The 24,631-nt window shown below is 48.3% G+C and overlaps 1 protein-coding gene and 1 long non-coding RNA gene across 2 annotated transcripts in view; both read right to left on the bottom strand.

Annotated features, from left to right (window-relative positions):
* The window catches only part of LOC106509302, a 39,121-nt gene extending 16,782 nt beyond the window's left edge, over positions 1-22,339 (bottom strand). The window contains exons 1-2 of the long non-coding RNA XR_002341432.1: positions 21,447-22,339; positions 21,281-21,336 (exon numbers count right to left, since the gene is read on the bottom strand). This is a non-coding gene — a long non-coding RNA (uncharacterized LOC106509302). The remainder of the gene's footprint in view (positions 1-21,280; positions 21,337-21,446) is intronic.
* Positions 1-24,631, bottom strand: part of PACS1 (phosphofurin acidic cluster sorting protein 1) — a 138,965-nt gene that overhangs the window by 87,543 nt on the left and 26,791 nt on the right.

Genomic DNA, 24,631 nt, shown 5'->3' on the forward strand with positions numbered 1-24,631 from the left:
AGAGGGGCAATTTATAGCCCCTACCCCCCAGTGGCTGCTGGAGAGGCATGTGGTCAGCGAGCCATGCAGAGGAAGTCAGAGCCCCCAGCAGAACACTGCAGCCTCTCCTTCTCCCCTACTTTGATAAAACCCTCAGCACCTGCAGCGCTGCAGGGCCCTCCTTGCCGGTCACCTCCACTCCTCTCTGCGCTTGGCTGGTTCCCTACTGCCTCCTGAAACACAAGTTAGAATACGATACTTCCTGTGCCTGTAACTACTGCCTAGTAACAGGAGTTCCAGGAGCACGGGCCTCTGCTGACAAGCTGCATAACCTTCCACACGAAAGGAGAGCACTCTCCCTCACCCCGGCCCCCGCCTCTAGACCGGCCCAGATTAAATTAAGCATCCTCAAAAGTCCCAGGGGTGTCAAGCACATTTAAAGTTGCCGGGTCAAAGATTCATTTCTGCGGCAGACAACCACAAAGGATTTCAGTGTTACATACAGTGGAAATGATTGCAAGAAACGCTAAATATGGACAGACCCGTAATTTAAATTCTTTTGCTGAATGGCTAATACTTTCTTTGCAGTTCAATATCTGACTCTAAGTCAGGCTCCAATTAAGGAAGGCAAGGCCCAGTTTTCTGGTTCCGCTGGGATGGGCTTGTTCGGGGATGACCCGCCTGTCTGGTGTGAGTCTGGTTCCAGGCAGTGCTCTGCTGGAAACCCCATGGTGACTCACGAACGTGTTTCAGAAGGAAACACCTTGATTCCTAGCAGTCAAGGGCAAAGTAAAGCCTGAACGAGGAACTCTCACTCCCACTCTGGTGCTTTCCCCCAACAGGCCACCGCCACCCTCTGGAGCGGGCAGGCTGAATGAAGCTGGCACGGTTTCCTTTCTCCTACCAGCCTTACTCACAAGAGCCAAAAGGTGGAAACGACCCAAAAGGCCACCGATGAAGAGAGAGACAAGGAAAGAGGCAGCCACTCTTCCTCGGCTGGGGATTCTGGCAGCTATCTGTGACACGCGGGACGGCAGCAGACCACCTGAGACCGGGGGCGCCAGCGGGGACAAGCCGATGTTCTGAGCATGGCAGGGCAGGAACATAAAATGAACCTGGGTCCCGAGCTGCTGCATCAACCAGCCTTGCAGACGTCCTATTATCTGAAATCCCGCCTGTTTAAGTCACTGAGTTGGCGTCTCTGTTCCTCAAAGGCGAAAGACTCCAACCTGTAACACGCAGGGACCGCAAAGCTTTGGCACAGCCGGAGCTGGGCAGGCGACGAGAGGCACAGCTGGGTCTGCACACGTCAAACAAACGAACAGGGAAGCAAAAGCGAACACCCTGCTCTCGTCATCAAAACACGAGCAGGGCTTTGGGACAGGGCAAGGGCCCGCTACCAGGAGAGGCACGGTGAGTGGATCCCCACACCCGGCAACTCGACAAGCAAACGGGACCCGGGAATGGGGCTCTGGGACCTGACTGCGCTTCCCAGCAGAAAGAGGCCTCCGAAGACGAGGGCTTGAAACCGCATTTGTGCGCAGCGCAATCCGAGGAGGCAGTCACCCTACTGCCCTGTTACGAATGAGAAAGCAGATGCCCAGAGAAGCTAAATAACGGGCCCAAAGTCACCCACCCAGGCGGGTTTCTCTACCTGGAACTCTTCCTTTTTTTTTTCCTTGCTGACTCCCAGGTTTCGACTTAAATAAACACCACTTCCTTAGCAAAAGGCTTCTCCGGCGTGTCCACAGGAGGTCCAGAGCTGCTGCTGTTCCACTGCGTGCACGGCTCTCCCGAAGCCCTGTGCTTGCTCGCGATTATTTAAATATTTGTCTTCCCCAAACGTGCAGGATGCACTTGCCTGGAGAACAGGTCTGTCTTGTCCACCACCACACGGCATTTCTGAAGCCGAACACAGTGCCCTTCGATAGAGAGACTGCGGGTACACGGCCCCTCACACCGCAGTGTGGACGCCGAGAGAGGTGTGCACGGGCCTCTGGGGAGGCACGAGGGCCGAAGCCTCCGCCCCAGGCTTCCTGGAGGAGAACTCCCCCAGCCGAGCCCTGAAGGAGCAGTGAGTCCGGAGAAAAAGAAGGGAGGAGAAGGAGGTTCGATGCGGACGATCACAGGCACACATTTAGAGCAGGAGGGGGCCGTGGAATTTCAGGGGACTTGCCCCACGAGCTCGCTGTGGCTGGAGTCTGAGATCAGAGAGCAGTAAATGAAGCTTGAGAGACAGCAGGATTCCGGTCTCTAGCCACAGACAGCAGTTCGTTGTACTGATCCCTAAAATCATCCACCAGCAACGGATGTGCCGGAAGCACTTGCTGCCTGTCGGGCACCAGGCTAAGCACCTCCTGGGCAGAATTTCACATTCATCTTTCCCACCGCCCTGAGGACCATCACCCCCGCGGGAAGTACGGTCCCACAGGCCACAAGAGGCAAAGCCAGGCCCTAAGCTGCAGCTGTGTTCTCTGACTCCGAAGCCTGTGCTCTTGACCTCGGCCTAATCCCTGTCTAGCATGCTGTGCAGGGACATGCGCTTATACAGCTGTGTGTAGCTCAAATCATTATCTTGATTCTACTAGAAAAGCTGGCTATTTGAGGAATCCCGTGTCTTTTTCATTAAGCAAATCATAAGCACAAATATTTCATAACATTGAGTTTGCTTGAAATAAAGTATATAATTAATATTCAATAGACTTTCATAAACAAAGAAGAAAATGATTCAAAGACAGAAAGTGCGGTGTCCTGACAACCCAATACTGTCTCTAAAATTATGTTACCTCTAAATCAACAAAAATAATGCTAAGCAAATATTAGAACTTCTCCGTCTAAGTCTCCTCATCAAAACTAACCTTGGCGTTCCTGTTGTGGCTCAGTGGGTTACAAACCTGACTAGTATCCATGAGGTTGTGGGTTCGATCCCTGGCCTTGCTCAGTGGGTTCAGGACCTAGCGTTGCTGTGGCTGTGGTGTAGGCCAGCAGCTGCAGCTCTGATTCCACCCCTAGCCCGGGAACCTCCATATGCCGCGGGTGCAGCCATAAAAAAAACCCAAACAAAACAAACTACCTTAGGAGAATTAAAATTATTAAACAACTCAATAAATTATTGAGAATGGGTGGAAAGAAAAGAAAGTAGCTAAAACAGAGGAAAGATGATATGACGCACAAAATCCCCACTATCACTTGCTCTAAGCACAGTAAAATGAAATTACCATCGGATGTGTTGACAAGGCAAGACACTCTCTGTGCCAATTCCAGTTAAAACAGGCGCAGAAGGTTTATCAGGTAGGGAAAGTCTTGGTTCAAAGAAGTCAGTGTCTGGGGGAGCCTGTTATCAGCAAGAATGCAAATGTACTAAGTCACAGCTGATGGGCCATTAATAAGTCATTAAAACAAACTGCAGGGAGGTCTTTGCCGTTTAAAATGTCTCATCCTATATAGTAAAGGGCTCACAGGCTGATCATAGTGTTCATAGCCGCACCGGATTAAACACTGATTAGTGCCGGGAGCTGTGAGAACACGAGCTCAGAAGGCCCTTCCTAGAGCCACACTTCCAGCTGCCCTGGCTAAGGCCCAGAGGGTTCAGAGCACCTGCCCAAGGTCATCTGTAGCAAACGACAGAGCCAGGATTCACACCCAGGTCTGTCGGAGGCCAGAGTACGCGCTCCTTTCACAAGCAGCGTCTCTGCTGGGCTGAATGGTGCCTAGAGATGATCTGGGTTATTCACCAATCAACACTATCGCTTAGAGAGACCTCTAGGGGGTTAAAGGACTTTCCTGCTGTCCTCTGGCCAGTTTCCAGCACAACTGGGAGTGAGATCCAGATTTCCTACACTCAGGCAAGCGCAGTCTACAGTCTTTTTGACTCATCTCAGATACTTTCTTTTTGAGACATGTTAAAAATTTCCCCATAACTAAATTCAAAATAGACAAAACCAGAAGGACATATGTAAATGCCTGTCACTGTGCACTGAGCTGTGGATGCGTCAGGTTTCAAGGGAAACGGGACAAGAGACGCCTCAAACATTTCCTGCGCATGGCTCACAACCAGCTCACAGAAGCTAACAGGATCTCATGCGGCCTTTCCCACCGTCATGTTATCAGCCTCCTGCCTCTCAGATGGGCATGAAAAGCATTAGAGCACCAGTGGACAAACTTAATGTCTGAGGCTTTGTGGGCTACAGTCTCTGCGGCGAACAGGCGACTGCACCATGCTAGGGAGGAAAAAAGGCCGCCTGTGGGCAACACAGGAACGCACCCGGCGATGTTCCAATAAAGGTGCGTATTTGGACTCAGAAATTTGAACTTCACATAGTTTTCACATGTCGTGAAATCGTATTCTAATTTTGATTTTCTTTTTCAACTAAAAAAGCTACAGCTTTCAGGCTCCAGAAAAACAGACAGTAGACCAGAAGGCGTCTGCTGACGCCTGCATTAAACCAAAGTAAAAGAAGAGATCAAAGGAGAAGCAGTGAGCAGCGAGGCGAGGCTGCGGCCTTCCTCCTGACTCAGTGCTGGAGCCCCGGCTGCAGGAGGCCCCCCGGACCCCCCCGCCTGCCCCACTGGGGTAGGCCTCCCGCTTTCGTGTCCTCACTGACACTCGGGCCTATCTCTGTCCTGACACTTACCCTAAGTGTCACCTCTATATGTCATCTGCACAGTTTTTGTTTGCTTTCAAATTTGTATTCCTGGCGACATGGATGCCACCACCCCCCTCCACAAAATGGGAAAGGGTGAGAAGGGCAGCAAAAGACGAAGCAGCCCAGAAATTCTTATCTTTCCAAAGACACTAGATATCAGCATAAGGCCTTGACAGTGGCTCCATGACAAACACCTAAAGGGTTAAATCAGTGGTTCACCTGCTTTTCATGTGTGGACACCCCATAAGCATGCACCGACCCCTCAATCTGGTCTCTGTACGTCTACCTCCCTTGAGCCAGGCATCTAACTTCTTTGGACTAATTTGAATGAAAAAGATCCAAGCATAAATTTAAAATGACCACTGGGGGCCTCAGAAAGGCTCAGAGTACCCTGGGTTTCTGCAGCACAAATGGAAAAACTACTCTCCTACCACACTAGCCTCAAAAACGAATGATGGGAGTTCCCGTGGTGGCTCAGTGGTTAAAGAATCCGACTAGGAACCATGAGGTTGCAGGTTCGATCCCTGGCCTTGCTCAGTGGATTAAGGATTCGGTGTTGCCATGTGCTATGGTGTAGGTTGCAGATGCGGCTCGGATCTCATGTTGCTGTGGCTCTGGTGTAGGCCAGCGGCTACAGCTCTGATTAGACCCCTAGCCTGGGAACCTCCATATGCCGCGGGAGCGGCCCTAGCAAAGGCAAAAAGACAAAAAAAAAAAAAAAAAAAAAGAATGATGGCTTCTAAGGGCTTATAGAAAACTTGAAAAGCCACAATTACCAGATATAATATGAACATCAACATGGAAAAGTCTACCTCATCATTATCACACAAAGCATAAAAAAAGACATAAACATCTAATCACACGTGGTTGGACGGACGGCCCTCTCCTGCTGGATCACGAACCTTCTTGGTGCCGTGGGTCCTTCTGGCAGCCTGGAGACACTGGGGGACCCTTTCTTAAAATAACCTTTTTGACTACATAAAATAACACATGTAGTTTTATTTTGATTTTTGATGGCTGCAGCCACGGCATACAGAAGTTCCCGGGCCAGGGACTGAATCTGCGTGGCAGCTGCGGCAGCGCTGGATCTTTTAAGCCACGGCGCCAGGCTGGGGATGGAGCCCGAGCCTCCGTAGCGACCTGAGCCGCTGCAGTCGGCCTCTTATCCCACTGCGCCACAGCCGGAACTCAACACAGGCCGTTTTAAAAAGGAAACCAGCTCTAAGAACCAGCCCACTCTGCCTCCCCCGCCACTTCCTGTCTTCTTTCCCTGCTTTATTTTCTCTGCTCGGCCTCTGTCACCGTCTAACACCCGGCACGCGTTCCACTTGTGCTCTCTGATTTAGAAGACGTGCTCCCAGCTCGAACCTAACTTCCAGGAGGGCGGGGACGTTTACCCACTTTGTCTGCTGCTCTGTTTCCAAAACCTACAAAATGCTGGTACATAACCGCTGCCCGACAGACACATCTTGAACCAGTAAATAAACTTCCTGTCTCCGACAAGCTGCACTCGGAGTGGAGTCAAGGGCAGGTCTACCAGAAGCTGTCATCCTTACGCAAGATGATACACGGCGCTTCGTATTTACAAACAACTTCCTAGCAGCACTGGAAACCTTCTGTAAACGCAACCTCGTGCATCCACGATGAGCCAGCGACTGAGTGAGCACAGGCGGTAAAGAAACCAAAGGCCCCCTAGGCAAAATCCCTGAGCCAGGTCTCTGGCTCGACCCTCCTTCCACGTCGCCCTTCAGCCTCGGAAGCTCCTGCTGCGTTGCTTCCAGGCACACTCTCTATCCCGCTGCCGGTGTCTGGTTGCACACCAACAATGAGAGGCAACTCATTCACAACAAAGAGGCACACTCTCCTGCACAACAAGCTTCTAAGATTTCCAACGTCTTGCCAAGGCAACTCTTAAATAGAGGAAATGTCTTCTTTGTTTTATTTATTTATTTATTTATTTATTGTCTTTTTAGGGCCCGCAGCATATGGAGGTTCCCAGGCTAGGGGTCAAATCGGAGCTGTAGCCGATGGCCTACACCACAGCCACAGCAACGTGGGATCCAAGCCGAGTCTGCGACCTACACCACAGCTCATGGCAACACCGGATCCTTAACCCACTGCGCGAGGCCAGGGATCAAACCCAAGTCCTCATGGATACTAGTCAGATTTGTTTCCACTGAGCCATGATGGGAACTCCATGTTTTTTAAACTTCATCTTACTCACGGCAAAGTAAAAGGTTCACAAGGATGTAAATTTTCAGGAGTTCCTGTTGTGCCGCAGCAGAAACGAATCCGACTAGGAACCAAGAGGTTTCGGGTTCGATCCCTGGCCTTGCTCAGTAGGCTAAAGGTCTGGCGTTGCCGTGAGCTGTGGTGTAGGTTGCAGACGTAGCTTAGATCTCAAGTTGCTGTGGCTGTGGTGCAGGCTGGCAGCTACAGCTCCAATTCCACCCCTAGCCTGGGAACCTCCATACGCTGAGAGTGTGGACCTAAAAAGCAAATAAAAGAAAAAGGAAAAAAAAGAACGTAAACTTTCCGACATGACAGGCTACCTGTACTGTTTGTCTCACAAAGTCCTAAGAGGAAGGAAGCTCAGAGCCAAGACCACTCAAAGCTCCATAGAAATGTCATAATTTCAATCAAGTGCGATGCCTTCCTATCAACAGCGTAATAACAAATTGGAAAGGCAAACCAGAACCCAGCAAAAGAAAGGTGGGGAGGGAAGATGAGGTTAACAGTGAGGTCAGTTAATAAGAAAGCAAGCGTGTCCTCAGGTGGTTTCATACATAACAAGCAGGCAGGCAAAGCCCACAGGAAGGCAGGTGTGGCCCTTCTTGGGTGGCCACACAAACCCCAGCCTGCTCCCCACCCCCACTGCTGGCTGAAAGGCAAAGCCAAGGAAACGTGCTCATATCACGAGGATTTTGAGACTTCCAAACCCATCTGCTTAAAGTGTAACCTTTGAAATCTCCTTAAACAACAGAATTATCCATATATGTTCATCTTCTTATGTACAGGGCCAGAGAATGTGAAGAAACAGGGGGTTCGGTGGGTTTGTTTTTAATAGTTCAAGTGCTGGTAAACCAGCAAGAGCTGGTCATCAATAGAGGACGCCAGAAAGCTGGGAAAAGGGAGAAGGAAACATTTTTCACAGAGACTTGATTCCCGCTCAACGGGAAAATATTAACCTAGAGAAACCACTGGAACCAGCGGCTGGTTTCTTGTCTTGTCCTAGTTCCGATCCTCAGAGATGTATATACTTCTTTTGAACTAGCCAGATAAAAAGTGTAATATAATTTTGTAACTATAGTGCTGCTGCTTTATAATCAAACCGTAAGAGAAAGCCCTGAAGACACGATGATATATAAACCCACAACCACAGAGAACCTGTATTCAACCTTTTCCTTCAAAGTAAGGTTTTCAAACAGCATTGTTCCACCTTTACCACAGCAGTGGGTACATCTCGCCCCAAGCAGCTTTTGCAGAAAATGTAGTACAGATAATCATAGAACTGAATAGAAAATAGGAAACCCTAAAAACACAAATTATTTACCTTAGTCTAAACTCATTTTTTTTGGGGGGGGGGACTTTTTGCCATTTCTTGGGCCACTCTGGTGGCACCGGCCTCTGCCAGAGCCACAGCAACGCAGAATCTGAGCCGCATCTGCACCCTACACCACAGCTCACGGCAATGCCAGATCCTTAACCCACTGAGCAAGGCCAGGGATCGAACCTGCAACCTCACGGTTCCTAGTCGGATTCGGTAACCACTGAGCCACGATAGGAACTCCTAAATTCATTTTTTGATTGACCTGTGAAAATGAAAATAAGAAATAAATGAAATAGGAGTTCCCTGGTAGCTCAACGGGTTAAGGATCCAGCATTGTCACTGCTGTAGCTAGGGTTGCTGCTGTGGCATGGGTTTGATCCCTGGCTCCAGAAGCTTTTTTTGTTTTGTTTTGTTTTTGTTTTTGTTTTCTGTCTTTTTGCCTTTTCTAGGGCTACACCCGTGGCATATGGAAGTTCCCAGGCTAGAAGTCTAATTGGAGCTGTAGCCACCAGCCTATGCCAGAGCCACAGCAATGCGGAATCTGAGCCGCATCTGCACCCTACACCACAGCTCACGGCAATGCCAGATCCTTAACCCACTGAGCAAGGCCAGGGATTGAACCTGCAACCTCATGGTTCCTAGTCGGATTCGTTAACCACTGAGCCATGACGGGAATTCCCAGAACTTCTGAATGATAACAGCACAGCCAAAACAAACAAACAAACAAACAATCCATTTAGTGGAATTAGTTAAATAAACTGTGTTTTGTCAATTCCATGGAAAACTACACAGTCATGAAAAAGATTGAGAGAGACCTCCAAGTACAGAAGTGGAAGAACCTCCAAGACACCTTTGTTATAGGAAAAGAGCAAACTGAACAACCCACAGTGATTCTGCTTATGTAAAATATTTATGTGAACCTGTACACATATATATACTTAAATGCTTAAGAAAAGATCTGGAATACATGCCAAATTCTTAAAGTAATTAAGTGTAGGGAGAGGAAGAAAAGTGGGAGTTTGGGGAAATTTTTCACATCATTCATCTATCACTTGTATATTTTTTAAAAAGTCAAAGGACTAGATGAGTCTATGAACAAAAGAAAAACAAAAGACGAAAACTTGCTTGATATTAAAGTACATAATGTCAAAGCAAGAGTTTGATCACTAGACAGTCTTCTGTCACACCTCGAAATGGTTTTTAGTTCCGCTACTATACTGACAGTAACAGGATAAACCATAAGCACAAAGTGTGAGATTTCTGAAGTGCTAAGTCTACGCTATCATCAAGGTACACAGTCATCATGGCGAAAAGAACCGAGAGTTTAAAATGTACATGTCTTGGAGTTTCCCTTGTGGAGCAGAGGAAACGAATCCGACTAGGAACCATGAGGTTGTGGGTTCGATCCCTGGCCTGGCTCAGTGGGTTAAGGATCTGGCGTAGCCGTGAGCTGTGGTGTAGGTCACAGACGCAGATTGGATCTGGCATTGCTGTGGCTCTGGAGCAGGCTGGCAGCAACAGCCTCTGTTTCAGCCTGGGAACCTCCATATGCCATGGGTGCGGCCCTAAAAAGCAAAAATAAATAAATAAATAAAATGTACATGTCTTATGTCTCCCTGTCCAGCCAGGGGAGCTGCATTTTCTTTTCTGGTTGTACTGTGAAACACCGTATTTCTGTTGAAAGTAACTGTCCTTTGAAATTGAAACCCAACTAGCCTCAATGGCAAGTTCCCACAGTATATCTGAAAACAACCAACAGCACTGCAATGAAGAAGATGCTTTGCCAACTAGAGACGGAGGATAAGAGACCAAGGATGTTGGTACTAAGTCATGAACGGAAATGCCAGCACGGCTCCGACGAGTCAGCAGGCGGCCAGGGGACCCTGAAATTTAAAAGTCACCTAAGAAGGAGGGAGGTAAACAAGACAAAAGAAATCCAAAGGGCTCTTAAACGCAGACACCAGAAGTTTTCTTCATCAACTTTACTGAGCTCTAGTCTATATATGATAAAATGGACCCATTTCAGAGTTCCCGCTGCGGTGCAGTGGGTTACGGATCTGGCGTTGCCACAGCTGTGGCTCAGATTCAATCCCTGGCCCCGGGAACTTCCATATGACATAGGTATGGCCAAAAAATAAAAATTAATAAATACGTGAATTAATTAAATGGACCCATTTAAATGTTATGTTTCAATACATTTTGACAAAGTAATTCACCTGTGCAATTACCCCCACGCTGAGGATATAAAACATTTTCAAAACCCTAAAGGTTTTCCTGTGCCCCATTCAGGTCAAGCCAGTCCCACCTTGGGTCCCAGTGACCACTTTCTCCAGATGAGATTTGTCTTTTCCAGAATTTCATGGAACTGAAATGCCAAAGAGTGCTCTTCTGTGTCCAGCTTCCTCCTGCTCAGCATAATGTTCTCAAGATTCACCCGTGTTATACCCTGAATCAGTGCTTCATTCCCTTCTACGGCCGGATAATACTGGTGGACCCCAATTTGTTTCTCCACTTATCTGCGGATGGGCATGGGGGGTGTTTCCAGTTCTGAATTATTACGACTAAATCTGCGATAAACACGCAAGGCCCCAGAAGCTCTTGATCACTTTCGCTTTCTGCCTCAGCACTGTCCACAGTTCCCCCACAACCCCGATGGCTCCCCTGGCCCTGTGTGTCCTCGGAAAAGCAGGCGCTTCTTCGGCAAACACCTGCTAAGGACCTACCGTGTGCCAGAGGCCACATGGGCGCCAAGGATCCTATAACGGACAAGACAGTATAATCCCTCTTCGGTGAGACTGACCATCTTTTTTTGAGGGGAGAGGTTGCAGAAGGGGAGATACACAAAAGGGAAAAAGAGAATGTCAGAAAGGATGTGTCACAGAAAAAGGTAAAAGTAACCCGTTCAGAAAGCAGCGGCTAGAAGCACGTGTGTCTAATTCAGATCGGGCGGTTGTGCAAAGCCTATCTGAGCTGGGATCTGCACGACACCAAGGACACGGCCTGCGACTATCTGAGATCAAAGCATCCCAGGCAAAGAGAACGACGAGTGCAAAGGCCCTAAGGACAGATGACAGCTCGTCCACGAGCAGCAGGAGGCCGGTGGGACACGAAAGCAGTGCAGGAGGGGAAGAGACGGGGCTGGAGAGGCAGAGGCCAAGTCCAACAATCTTACAGGCCAAGAAGACTGGGTGTGAGGTTTTTGGCCACACTCTCGGCATGTGGAAGTTCCCAGGCTAGGGACTGAACCCCCACCACAGCAGTGACCCAAGCCACAGCAGCGACAAAACTGTGCCACAGGAGAACTCCAAGGTGTTGTTTTTTGTTTTTTTTTTTTTGGCTGCACCTGAGACAAATAGAAGTTCCCGGGCCAGGGACTGAATCTGAGCCTCAGCTGTGACCTACACCACAGCTTCAGCAACGCTGGATCCTTAATCCGCTGTGCTGGGCCAAGGATCCAACCAGTGCCTCTACAGACACAACCCAGATCATTAAAGCACTGTGACACAGTGGGAACTCCAGAAGGCTGGATTTTATTGGAGGGTATTAAGCAGGAGAGTGAAATAATCAGATTTGCTTTTCTTTTTTTTTTTTTTTTTTTTTTTTTTTTTGTCTTTTTGCCTTTTCTTGAGCCACTCCCGAGGCATAGGGAGGTTCCCAGGCTAGGGGTCCAATTGGAGCTGTAGCCGCCGGCCTACGCCAGAGCCACAGCAACACGGGATCTGAGCCTCGTCTACACCACAGCTCATGGCAACGCCAGATCCTTAACCCACTGAGCGAGGCCAGGGATCGAACCCACAACCTCATGGTTCCTAGTCAGATTCCTTAACCACTGCACCACGACGGGAACTCCACATTTTATTTTTTTTAATGGACGCACCGTTCATACAATGCTGTTAGTTTCAGGAGAACAGCAACGTGATTCAGTTATACGTACTTTTTTTTTTCAGATTCTTTTCCCTTATAGGTTATTATAAAATATTGAGTATAGTTCCCTGTGCTATACAGTAGGTCTTTGTTGGTTATCTATTTTATATACAGTAGTGTGTGTGTGTTAATTCCAAACTCCCTCCCCCAACCCCGAGATTTGCATTTTTAAAAAAGTATTACTAAAGTAGGAGTTCCTGTCGTAGCGCAGTGGTTAACGAATCCGACTAGGAACCATGAGGTTGCGGGTTCGATCCCTGCCCTTGCTCAGTGGGTTAAGGATCCGGCGTTGCCGTGAGCTGTGGTGTAGTTTGCAGATGTGGCTCGGATCCTGCGTTGCTGTGGCTCTGGCGTAGGCCGGTGGTACAGCTCCGATTAGACCCCTAGCCTGGGAAACTCCACATGCCATGGATACGACCCTAAAAAGACGGGGAAAAAAAAATAAAATAAAAAAGACCGGGGGCTTTAGCTTTTATTTCCCTTGATGTTTATCTGAGGGGGATGAAGAAAGGAAAGAAGGTAAAAATGATGTAGAGAGGACAAGAACTACCCTTTACCGAGAACTCTTGCCTGTCGGCTCTTTTGTTTTCAAAGGAAAACAACTTCTTCCCTATGTAACGACAGGCTTTCGCAGTTCCTCCCCTGGCGGTGCCGCAGTCAACTGTCGGGACGCTCACAGCGCCGGGCCACTGTCACCACAGCCCCGTTGAGAGCATTTCATCAGCCCCCAAAGAAACCCCTTGCGCATTAGCAGTATCTTCTTTCAACGCCACCAGCCCTAGGCAACCCCTGGTCTGCCTTCTGTCTCTGGGGATCTTCCTTTCCAGGACATTTCGCACGCACAGACCCAGACAGCAGGTGACAGGCGTCTCTCGCGTGGCACAACGTTACCCAGGTTCACCCACGTCGCAGCAGCAGCACATCAGTACTTCATACTCTTACTGCCAGACAACATCGTACGGTAGGGATACCCCCGCTGCTAAAGCGTTTTTAAAGTAGAGTTGACTTGCAACGTTCCTTCGATTTCTGCCATACAGCAGAGTGACCCAGCCATAGACACACACACACACACACACACTCTTTTTTTTTTTTTTTCATACTACCTCCCAACACGCTCTAACCCAAGAGACGGTGCAGAGATCCCTGCGCTGTCCAGTAGGACCCCGTTACCTCCCGGTTCTAAATGAGTTTGAGGTTGGACACACACAGATTATTCATCCCCCGTCAGCTGATGGACAGGTGGCGTGTTGCTACTTTTTAGGCATCATGAGGAACGCTGCCGTGAAGCGTCAGGTACAAGCGTTTGTATGGACATGTGTTTTCGTTTCTTTTAGATAAACGTCTAGGAGCCGACTTGCCGGGTCTTACAGTTAAACTCTACTTAATCTTTCAAGAAACGTGCCAGACTTCAGCAAACTATTTAGCTTCAAATAGTCAAATAGTAGTAACTACTTATCCGACTAACATCTTGGGGTACCTGAGGTCACTATCACCACTCATACGTTCAAGCTGTTGCTGTTGTTGGCAACACCTGCGGCATATGCAAGCTCCTGGGCCAGGGACTGAATCCAAACCGCAGCTGGGACCCACGCCACAGCTGTGCCAGCGCTGGTCCTTAACCCACTGTGCCTCAGCAGGGAACTCCATTTCAAATGGTTTTAATGACTTTTAAGTTGGTAAAGCGTCTGTAGGAAAAAGTAAACCTGCAGAAGAAAGCAGATTGAAAGGCTAGAAAAAGAGAAAACTCTACTTTCATTTGCTCCTTGGAAACACTGAAAAGCATCATGGGACAGATCAGATGCAAGAGCCAAAATTACAGTTATTTACGAGAAATGGCAAAGAGGTGCCTAAGGTCAGCAACACGCATCCGAGTGCGAGGATGAGTGTATACAACGGGAAAGCTGTCAGAGCAACCACGAAAATTTCTGCCAACGCTTCCATCCTCCTGGAGTCACTCGGGAAAAGACTTTGCTCTGCCCCTTACAACCTCTCTCACTGTCCGACAGCAAATCAGCAGACGGGCTCTCAACCGTGTCAGCTGTTCCCAAACAGCCTCATCACCGGTCGGGAAATGTGCATTTTCAATAAACATGCTAATGGCCTGAGGCAGTGTCCCCTTGCAGTAAGACTGTCCTTCTAGAGCTCTATGGGCCACTATGGCTATAACCGCTGACCACATGTGGTTACTGAACACTCACAAGATTTTAAAATTTGTTACTTAACTTTAATGATTTTAAAGTTTAAAACCAAAGCAATGGAAATCCTTTCATGTTGATCACAGTTACTGCAGATGCAGAGAGTTACATGAGAACACATTATTAAAGTTCATTTCATCTGTTTCTTTTCCCCCTTTTTATGTGGCTATTACAGGAAAAAAAAAAAATTTTTAGTGGCCACACCCATGGGCATATGGAAGCTCCCTGGCCAGAGACTGGATCCGAGCTGCAGCTGTGATCTATGCCACAGTTGCAGCAACGCTGGATCCTTTAACCCACTGCACCAGGCCAGGGACTGAACCTGCACCTCCACAGCGACTCGAGCCACCATAGTCACATTCTTTTTTTTTTTTTTTAAGGCCACATCTGCGGCATTTGGAAGTTCCAGGCTAGGGGTCAAATTAGAGCTGCATCCACTGGCCGAGGCTGCAGCCACAGCAACGCAGGATCCGAGCCATGTCTACAATCTACACCACAGCTCAATGCAACCCCAGATCCTGAACCTGCTGAGCGAGGCCAGGGATTGAACTTGCATCCTGATGGGTACTACTTGGGTTTGTTACCGCCCATCCACAATGGCAACTCCTGCAGTCAGATTCTTAACCCACTGTGCCACAGCAGGAACTACTAGAAAATTTTAAAGTACATATGTCTCTGAGAATATACTAAAAACCAGTGGATTGAACACTTTAAATAAGTGAATCACATCAGTGAATCACATCGCAATAAAGCTGGGTTTCTTAACACGTGCACAGCTCATACTGCATTTCTATGAAGTACCGTGAGTCAGTTATAGTAATAATGAGAAAGGAAAAAGAGAATCACATTCATCTCCTGTTTGTATGATGCCTTTGTGATAGACCTGTTTACCAAACAAGGCAAGTAAAATTCTAAGGCCAGTAAAAAAGAGAATCATCATTACTGAAGAAATTAATCTCACTAATCACAACTGAGAGCTGCCACAGTTATCAGAAAATATTCCATGTGAGGACGGAAAAGACAAAGAAAATACAGAAACAAAAAAATAAATACATTGGCGCTCCCGCTGTGGTGCGATGGGATCTACCGTGTCTCTGCAGCACCAGAACACAGGTTTGATTCCTGGCCGGGCACAGAGGGTTAAAAAGGATCCAGTGTTGCCATAGCTGTGGCACAGGTCACAACTGCAGCTTGGAGCTGATCCCTGGCCCAGGAACTGCATGTGCTGCAGGGCAGCCAAAAAAGAAAAAAAAAAAAAAAAAAAAAAAATGTTAAGGCCAGGGTATAGTCAAGAAGACCAAGGAAGAGCCGCAACAACTATCACCCAGGAAACGTTCAGTAAATGTTAGGCGGAGGGACGGAAGAACAGACAGCTGAATGAACCAGCAAAACTGGAACAGAAAGATAAAAGGAAAGGACAATAGAAAAGAAAAAAAGAGGGAGTTCCCGTCATGGCTCAGTGGTTAATGAATCCAACCAGGAGCCACAAGGTTGCGGGTTCGATCCCTGGCCTTGCTCAGTCAGTTAAGGCTCCGGCGTTGCCATGAGCTGTGGTGTAGGTCCCAGAGGCGGCTTGGATCCTGAGTTGCTGTGGCTCTGACGTAGGCCGGCGGCTACAGCTCCGATTCGACCCCTAGCCTGGGAATCTCCATATGCTGCAGGTGCGGCCCTAGAAAAGACCAAAAAAAAAAAAGATTTAAAACATTCTTTAAAGGCTCTCCTACACAATTATAAAACCTACAGGAAAAAAGTTCACCTCACTTCATCAGGAGGTCACCTGCCAGGGGAAGCTGACAGCCCCCAGACCAGAATCATCATACACAAAGACTCAGGAGCAACATCAACAGAGAAGAGAAGGTCACAGAGAAGCCCCATCAGACTTGTTTGAGTGTCTGCGCCGCGTGCTCCGAGGTGAAGGCAGCTGTGAAGACCAGGAGGGTCCGGGAGAAGCTCTGGCAGTTTACCACACACTCACGAGCAAGAAGGCAAGTCATAGGTGCATTCTGATCATCTGAAGACCTGATGTTTTGCTTTTGCTTTGGTTTGGCCCTGCCTCTAGCATACGGAAGTTCCGGGGCCAGGGAGCAAACCTGAGCCACAGCAGCGACCCAGGCCGCAGGAGTGACAACGCTGGATTCTTAACCCGCTGTGTCCCACGGCAACTCCCTGAAGCATTGATGTGACTAAGGCAGGGTCCCTTGATGTCTATGCTGTTAGAGAAATCAGTCACACTCTCATAAACAGGCCTGTTGAAAGCCAGCTCAGTTGAAAATAAACGGCAACCAACACAAACTTACTTTACTGTTATGTGTATCCTCCAGAGAAGGCAAAAGAAACAGCGGCTGACTCAGATGGGGAATTCTCTGGAGTCATAACTTAGCAAATCACTTGTGCCCTTTACACAGTAAGAACCTCACAAAATGCTGCATCAGTAATTGCAATTTCGTAAGTGGCGTATCAACGCTGGCTGACAACTTCCTTTGTCATTTATTAATGGCAGAGAGTTGGCTCTGATGGGAACGGTCTTCGCTGAGCGCCAGGAAGAGCCTCTGCAGAAAGCCCGCAGACGAGAACAGAGAACTCAATGTCCAGCCCAATGTGCGAAGGGAAAGCAGTTTAGGGAAAAAAAAAAAATCCATAACTTTCAGCTGGGAAGGAGGAAAAAAGTCACTCATCGTTGAAGTAACAGGGCCACCTGTCGCGGAGGCAAAGGCGGGGGCGCGGGGCTGGAGGGAGCATGGTGGCGAGGCAGGGTGGCCTGGATGGGGAGGCAGGGAGGAGAGCAGGCTGGAGCGGGAGGGGCTGCCTCCCCTCAAGGCCCTGCGGAGTCACCCCGGGAATCGCAGGGTGCGCTGGCGCCCCAACTGCACGCGGATTCGCTGACGGGCCTGCGAGCATGGTACACAGTCTTCTCGAGGACACACTCCCTGCCACAGTGCTCGTCACCCTCTACTGAACCATGGGCTTCGTGACAGCAGGTACAGGACATCCACTGCATGGAGTTTGGCACGTGGTTAGTTTTCAATAAACACCAGCCCAAAAAACTCACTGGAGGCCACTCCACGTGTGCGACATGGCACCTGCAGCATCGTGTTGTTTGTTCCTGTACACGAGATGACACTCAGGGGCTGAACTGTGCCTCCACCCCCAATTCATATGTTGAAGCCCCACCTCCAATGCAACAGTTTGTCGACAAGGCCTTTGGGGTAGTAATTAAGGTTAAATGAGGTAATAAAGGGGGGCCCTAATCCAACAAGAGTAAGAGACACCAGGAGTTCCCATGGCAGCTCAGCGGTTAGCGAACCCGACTAGTATCCAAGAGGACACAGGTTCGATCCCTGGCCTCGCTCAGTGGGTTAAGGGTCCGGTGTTGCCCTGAGCTGTGGTGTAGGTCACAGATGAGGCTCAGATCCTACACTGCTGTGGCTGTGGTGTAGGCCAGCGGCTACAGCTCCAATTCCACCCCTAGTCTGGGAACCTCCATATGCCGTGGGAACAGCCCCAAAAAGAAAAAAGAAAAAAAGAGTAAGAGACACCAAAGGTCCATCTCCTTGTCTCCTCGCGCACACGGAAGAAAGGCCACGTGAGACACCGTGAGAGGGGGGCGCTCTCCAGCAAGAGAGGTCTTACCCCAAACCAACCCGGCCGGCACCCTCATCGGAGACCTCTCGTCTCCAGAACTGTGAGAAAGCGCGGGTGGTCAGGTTAGGCTGCTCAGTGCGCGGCAGTCGGTGACGGCGGCCTGCGCGCACACAGCTCGCAAACTGGAAAATGAGTGTCCCGCGGGTCTCGCTGGCAGCTGTGGAGGTGTAAGGATGGAGCTCCTTAGCAGCAGGTTAAGAGCTGGTGCCACATGCAGGACATCGGGCAAGGTCAGCACGAGTCCTCTGAAGCTAAACTTGGATGTCTCCTAAGTGGGAGACTAGGACAGGACATGCAAGATACTGAGCAAGCTGGCTGTGGCAGACTCAAGAGTCACACGCTGTCAGCTAGATGACTGTAAGGCTTGCGTTTTCTGGACTCATGTCGAAACATTCCCTTGGCCTCTCCAGACTAACTTCGTTATGTCAGAGCAGAACCAAGAGACGATGTTTTCATCTTTGCTCACCAAGGGGTAACAGGTTATCTCTAGGGTCAAGGAGGTTATGATAGAAACAATCGAATACAAGGAAGACTCAAAGCGGAAGGTTTAACTCAGTGGCCCTGCCACTGGAAATATTCAACCAGTGTTTACCAAGCACTTACTATGGAGCGGACCCTAACGTAACCCCTAGAGATGCAAGAGTGAAGCAAGTCAGCAAAAATCCTTGCCCTCCTGGAGCTTCCATTCCAGCTGGGAGAGGGGAGGAAAGAGTAAGCAATAAACATAACATACGAGGAAAATTCATAGTGAGTCGGAGGTTGGCACCTGCTATGGACAAAAAGAAGCAGGAACGATGGAGGGGGGTTGCTCAGGGGAGACGTCATGGGGAGGTGACACTTGAGGAGACAGGAGGAGAGTGAGAATGAATCACCACCTACCCGGCAGAGGCAGTGCACAGAGGGCGGTCACGCCTGCCATTTCCAAGGAAACGCCAAGAGGCTCAAGGGACTAGAACGGAGCAACCTATGGAGAAGCGGCAGGTGGTCAGATTAGTAACGGTGGGGACGGAGCCCCCAGAGGCTCCTGCAGGCCACCGGAAGGACTAGGGTTTTACTCTGAATTAAGTGAGAAAAGATAACTTCATCATCTTCCCATTTGCTACAGCTGGGAAGTACTAGTCCCTTAAAGAGCTGGGAGGTACTATTCCCTTAAAGAGCAGGCTTCTGGGAACTCCCGTTGTGGCTCAGCGGGTCAAGAACCCAACTGGTATCCATGAGGACGTGGGTTCAATCCCTGGCCAGCAAGGGGTTAAGGATCCGATGTTGCCGTGAGCTGTGGTGTAAGTCACAGATTGGGCTCAGATCTGGTGTTGCTGTGATTGTGACCTAGGCTGGCAGCTGCAGCTCCAGTTGAGCCTCTAGCCTGGGAACTTCCACATGCTGTAGATGTGGCCCTAAAAAGAAGGGGAAAACAAATGAAGATCAGGCTTCTGAAACAGTAAGATCTTTCTGTATTTTGTCTGGTACTGTAGCAGTCCAGTCCCTGACAAGACACTCAGATGAAGCCCAGAGGCCATGGCTGGAATGCCCACTATATAAACCCTGGAAAGGTAGCTAGGCAGAACAAGCCCAAACACCTATTTAAGTAAAAGGACCATAGGAGCTTCCGCTGCAGCTCAGGAGTAATGAACCCAACTAGTACCTTGAGGATGTGGGTTTACTCCCTGGCCCTGTTCAGTGGATTAAGGATCCAGTGTTGCCGTGAGCTGTAGTGTAGGTCACAGATGAGCACTGCCGTGAGCTGTGGTGCGGGCCGGCAGCTGCAGCTCCAATTTGACCCCTAGTCTGGAAAACTGCATATGCCGTAGGTATAAAAAGCAAAAAAAAAAAAAAAAAAAAAGAAAAGGGACCATAAACTCACCACATCCTTGGAGACAACAATTTTGAACACAGAGAAACTGAGGGACAGAGAAAAGAGTTACCCATGAGTTAAAGAGTTAAAGGCAGCATGAAGTGAAATGGGAAAAAACCAAACGACTGCTGCAAAGGACTGCACCCCCCAGAGGACGCTGCCTCCTACAGCCCCGTGGAAAAGCCAGGCAGAACATGCATCTCAGAATGAGAAGCAGGGGGGCAGTGCTTTGAGAAGATGCAAACATAAGCCATTCTCACCTGGACCACTCCCCCCCCCATGCCTGCTCCTGTTCCATTTCACATAAAAGGGCTTTTGTCTAAATGTAAGCTTCTATATAAACCCAAGGCAGGCTCTAACCAAGAAGGCTTACAGGCACACCTCCTGGGAAGCACACGCTGGCAGGTTACCTGGAACAGTAAAACGCGTCCATGACGCCCACCACCCTCTCCTGCACTAACTCTAACTTCTGATGACTGCATCACTTGTGGCCCACCCTGAACGCTGTATTTCCAGACATGGTGCAGAGGTATGGGGGGGGGGCGGACATGGAAGATTACTTATTTCTAAAATCATTATTAAAAATATGAGTGGGATAGGCCAGGAATTTAGGGTTAGCAGATGCAACTATGACATTTAGAATGCATAAACAGTGAGGTCCTGCTGTACAGCACAGGGAACGCTCTCCAGTCTCTGGGGATAGACCGCGATGGAAGAGAACATGAGGAAGGCGGCGTTCCCGTCGTGGCGCAGCGGAAACGGATCCGACTAGGAACCATGAGGTTTTGGGTTCGATCCCTGGCCTCACCCATTGCCTTAAGGATCTGGCGTTGCCGTGAGCTGTCGTGTAGGTCACAGACACAGCTCGGATCTGGCGTGGCTGTGGCTGTGGCTGTGGCGTAGGCCGGCAGCTGTAGCTCCGATTCGACCCCCAGCCTGGGAACCTCCATATGCCTTGGGTGTGGCCCTAAAAAGAAAAAAAAAAAGAAAGAAAGAAAGAAAGAAAGAGAATATGTATGTACTGAGTCACTTTGCTGTACAGCAGGAACTGGCACAACACTGTAAATTAATCATACTTTAAAAACGAAATAAAAATTACAAATACAAAGAAAAAAGATGAAAAATATGAGAAAACAACAGCATTAAAGAAACATCTGGAGAGAAAAACCACCCCTAAAATCCAGTCTTAAAACAATGATTTCATTTTTTGCATTATCTTCTAGTCTTTGTCTATATTCGTATATATTTAAGAGAGACAGAGAGCCTACGATTTTGACCCATTATAAGCATGTTCCCACATTTCCACAGTCTTCATAATTACTAGTTTTAGTTGCTGCTTAAGACTCCACTGTATTGAGGAAACAATTTTCTAAACTTTGTTGGATTTACATAACAGAATCACTGTCACCTAAAAATACGTTATCCTTGCCCCCAAGTCACTCCGAGTGTGTCTAAAGCAGAAGAGGAGCAAAACCAGTACGCAGTCACTTACTTCTTCAGCAATCGCCTACTGAGTGCCCGCGAAGTGCACCGGCTCTAATCCAGGCCCTGGGGATTGGAGCAGTGAAGAAAATAGGCAAAACTCCCTTGACTAGTGGGAGAGAGACACTAAACAAGATAGCGACCAAAGAGGCAGAGAAATTCTTAGAGACACTCACTTTCTCAGGCTACAGGGTGAACGGTGGAGACAGAGCAAAACAAATCCCAGCCTCTGCCCCCATGGCTGCTCCTCACCGGTACATTCCACACAGCCTCCTCACTGCGCTAAACTCGGCCCGGTATCTTCCAGATCAGAGGGCAGCAGGCTTCTTCTATAAAGGGCCAGACAGTAAATAGTGGGGGCGTTGCAGGGCATAGGGTGTCTGTTGCAACCACTCAATCCTGCCTTTGCAGGGCGAGCGCAGGCAGCCTGCAACGTGTGTGCGAATGGCTGTGACTTCTGTGAGCCCCACACCTTTATTTACAGACACGGCCGAGGGCAGGACTCAGCTCGCCACCCTGTTCTACCCAGCTCGAAACGACCACTCAAGCAAGCACTGTCAACCAGGAAGAGAGGGGAGCCCACGTGCGGTCTGGAACTGGACAAATCCACTGACGTCTCCTCCACCAGGACTCACACCTGCCATTTCCTTCCCCTTGCACGCCGCAGCCCTTAGCCCGACATGCACCACCTGTCACTTACCCACACTTCCCTGCTTTTACACCTGAAGCCCCTGCCTCCCACCACCACCTACTAAAATCTCCTCTCTGTAAAGCCCAGCTCTCCACTGACTATAAGCAGATCATAGTAAGAACTTTCTGTTAATCATTTTAGGAGGGATAAAGGTATCGTGATTATGTATTTTTAAAACATGTCCCTATCTCTTAGAGATATTGTTATAGAAGAAATTATTTCCTTGAAAATCTAAAATAGAACTTGCAACAGAAAAGGGCCTGATCTCCAAAATATACAAACAACTCTTACAACTCAACAACAAAAACACAAGCAACCCAACTGAAAAATGGGCAGAAGACTGAAATAGACATTTCTCCAAAGACACACGGATGGCCAACAGGCACATGAAAAAATGCTGACTATCACTAATTACGAGAGAAATGCAAGTCAAAAACTACAATGAGATACGACCTCACACCAGTCAGAACCGCCATCATTAACAAGTCAACAAATAGCAAATGCTGGAGGGGGTGTGGAGAAAAGGGAACCCGCCTAAACTATTGGTGGGAATGTAAATTGGTACAACCACTATGGGCAACAGTATGGAGGTACCTCAGAAAGCAAATCTAGAACTACCATACGATCCAGCAATCCCACTCCTGGGCATACATCTGCAGAAAACATTCATTCGAAAACACACCTGCACCCCTATGTTCACTGCAGCGCTATTCTCAATAGACAAGACATGAAACAACCTAAATGTCCACTAACGGATGAAAGGATTAAGAACATGTGGTACATATGCACAATGGAGTATTACTCAGCCACAAAAAAGACAAATTAACATCATGTGCAGCAACATGGATAGAACCAGAGATTCTCATGCTAAGTGAAGTAGGTCAGAAAGAGAAAGACAAATACCATACGATGGCACTTACATGTGGAGTCTAAAATATGGCACAGATGATCCTATCCACAAAACAGAAACAGAGCAGAGTCAAGGAGAGGAGACTTGTGGTTCCCCGAGGGGGAGAGGGGAGAGTAGGATGGACAGGCAGTTTGGGTTTTTGGTTGCAAACTGTTACATTTGGAATGGATGGGCAATGGGGCCCTACCATATAGCAGAGGGAACTGTGTGTGATTAGGTCAGTTTGCTGTACAACAGAAACTGAAAAAACACCGTAAATCAACTACATTTTTAAAAAAATCTAAGACAGAACAACCATACAATCCAGCAATCCCACTCCTGGACATATATCTGGAGAAAACTAAAATCTGAAAGTTACGTGCACCCCAATGTTCACTGCAGCACTATATGCAATAGCCAAGACAAGGAAGCAACCTAAATGTCCATCAAGAGAGGAATGGATAAAGAAGACATGGTACGTATACACAACAGAATATTATTCAGCCATAGAAAGAATGAAATAATGCCATTTGCAGCAACATGGAAGGACCTGAAATTATTATGCTAAGTGAAGAAAGTCAGACAAGTATCCTATGATATCACGTATATGAGGAATCTAAAATAAATGATGCAGGAGTTCCCGTCCTGGCGCAGTGCTTAACGAATCTGACTAGGAGCCATGAGGTTGTGGGTTCGATCCCTGGCCTCGCTCAGTGGGTTAAGGATTCGGCGTTGCTGTGGGCTGTTGTGTAGGTCGAAGACGTGGCTCGGATCCTGCGTTGCTGTGGCTCTGGCGTAGGCCGGTGGCTACAGCTCCAATTCGACCCCTAGCCTGGGAACCTTCATGTGCTGCAGGTGCGGCCCCAGAAGAGACCAAATAAATAAATAAATAAATAAAATGACGCAAAAGACGGAGTTCCCACTGTGGCACAATGGGATTAGTGTTGTCTGGTTCAATCCCCAGCCCAGCACAGTGAGGTAAAGGATCCAGCGTTGCCGCAGCTACAGCATAGGTCACAACTGCAGCTCGGATAGGATCTCTGGCCTGGGACCTCCATATGCCACAGGGTGGCCAAAAAAGAAAAAAGAAAGAAAAAAGGACACAAAAAAACTTATTTTATGAAAGAGAAATAAACTCACAGATTTCAAAACCAATCTCTTGAATAGGTGAACCCAGTGGGGGAGGAAAGAATTTTATCCACACTCTTAATAAAACATGAGGAACGCGAACCTGCTGTAAGCACAGGGAGATCTACTTGGTGGCTCGTAATCACCTAGAGGGGAAAGAAGAATGGATGTAGTCACACGTACGACTGATTCCCTGTGCTGTACCCCTGAAACTAATACAACAGTGTATGTCAACTAAACGCCAATAAAATGCTTTTTACAGATGAAATAATGCCATGTGCAGCAACATGGTTGAACCTAGAGACGACCATACTAAGTAAACTAAGTCAAACAAAGACAGACAATATATTTGATATCATTTACATGTGGAATCTAAAAAAAATGATACACATGAACTTATTTATAAGACAGAAACAGGCTCACATCTTTGAAAACTAACTGATGGTGACCAAAGAGGAAAGGTCGGGGGGAGGGAGGGATACACCAGGCGTTTGGGATGACATAGCCACACTTCTACGTATAAAACACATCATCCACGAGGAGCCGCTGTACAGCACAGGAAACTGCTCAGTGTTCTGTAATAACCTATGGGAGAGTCTGAAAAGGAATGGATACATGCAGAGGTATAACGGAATCACTTTTCTGTTTACCTG

Source organism: Sus scrofa, chromosome 2 (assembly GCF_000003025.6).
Source record: "Sus scrofa isolate TJ Tabasco breed Duroc chromosome 2, Sscrofa11.1, whole genome shotgun sequence".
NCBI classification, from domain to species: Eukaryota; Metazoa; Chordata; class Mammalia; order Artiodactyla; family Suidae; genus Sus; species Sus scrofa.